Genomic DNA, 1892 nt, shown 5'->3' with positions numbered 1-1892 from the left:
AGCAAGCATGAGGACGGAGCTTTACCATTGTATTGTTGAACATTTTTACCTTTGTTATTAATGGCTATTTAAGTATAAGCCAATACCGATGGATGTTGTCATTAACTAACGTGATGGCCAACATACATGGATTGCTTCGTTACTTTTGGCCCTTTGAGTTTGAGAGGAAAGTTTACAAACCTTAAGCTTACCTTGGGAAATACGTGAGGATCAATTCATGCATTGAGATTTTGCCGCGTGTAATGTAAGGAACATAAAGCATAATAATGTTTTCAATATGATTCTTGTCAGTTCTTATTATTACTCGTCAGTGAGTAGTCAGGTGATCAAATGCCTACCAAACTTCTTTATCCTCATTACCATGATAGTTTTTTAACATTTGCCAAAGACCTCCAATTTATTTTTGCTGCTACTTAAGCAAATACTCCCCCGTTTCTCTATATCTCATGCTAGATCAAAGTTAATTATATTATTATTACGTATAGGCTCTGTTTGGAGGTGACAATTGAGTGGGAGTTGATGGAAATGAATCGAAGGAAAATGAAATTAGGCTCTGTTTGGGAACAGACTATAAGTGCATGTTTTTCAGTAAAATCTGGCAGCATTCATGTGTTTTGTTTATTAGAAATTGCATCTCGCATTGTGTCAGGTAAAAACATGTTTTTTTGAATCTTGAAATTTTAGTGCAGTGTGAGTCATTGTTTTTTAAATATTTAAAAAAACTTGCTTGCACGTACAATTACATGATCCAACATGTGTTTTTAACTAAACAAACCATGTAGATGGCGTTTATAAAGTTACATTCACAAAAAAGAAAGGTGAAACACGTTTTTCACTATATTGAACATACTATTGACAGTAACATATAATTTCCCTTTTGTAAAGATAAATTAGTTATTTTGCTATTTAAGTGCAATAGGAGTTAACTTATGGGGCTATTTTTAACATTTTTGTGGCATCTAAATAATTCATGTTTGTTGGTGGCACGAATATTAACCCTTTTTAAAATAAGTTCTTTTAAGTTGAGCAGTAAAAACCAAAAGTCAAGTTCAGATGGTGGGAATAAGAGATACTGGAGATGAAACGTTGATTTGCACAAGCCACCGCAGGTTGAGACAGTGCGACCAAGTCTTGTTTCTTTGGGTTTATAAATATATATAAAAAAAAAACTTACACAAGGAGAATAAAGAGAATTTTAGGATAAAACAATGATAACTTTCACAAGGTGGCAGTATGCTTTTACAACCACTTTTGGTCAAGATAATAATACAGGCTTTAGAAGGAGGGAGGATCAGGTGCAATGCCATTGCACAATTTTAATGTGCTGCTGGACCCACAGCTGATAGGCTGTATCCCAAAGTTAGAGGGCGATCAGGTGCGGTAGTACACTAAAAATGTGTAATTACATACCAAGAATGGTAGAGCATGTTTAGTTACTAGGAGTGTTGGTCTCGGTATCCATGCTTGGGACTGTGCACGTCTCCTTGTGGTGGGATATTACAGGTTCAAACCCCAGTTTGTCTTTCAAATATATATAGTAACTAGAATATGAGAACTAATGTGTGAACCGTTATTTTTATGAATTTTTTGTTCTTTTTTCTTGAATCTAACCATATGGATGTGATGGTTGATTTTATAAGAACCCACTCTTGAATCATTCAATTTTGATGCATAAACACAATTTTTTTAAGGTTTTAAAATCAATGACTCATAATCTTCATAAATATTCAAGAATTAAAAAAATCATATTTTTCATTGAAAATACATGATCCAATGATTGATTTCTAGCAAATTCACTCTGCCAAACACATCCACATGGTTGAATTTACAAAAAAAAGTGTTGAAATGGTCATGTTAGTAGTTCTCATATTCTAATTACTCTCTCTCTCTCT

Source organism: Nuphar pumila, chromosome 4 (genome assembly GCF_984573655.1).
Source record: "Nuphar pumila chromosome 4, dmNupPumi1.hap1.1, whole genome shotgun sequence".
NCBI classification, from domain to species: Eukaryota; Viridiplantae; Streptophyta; class Magnoliopsida; order Nymphaeales; family Nymphaeaceae; genus Nuphar; species Nuphar pumila.
Note: the sequence above shows the minus strand (reverse complement) of the source record.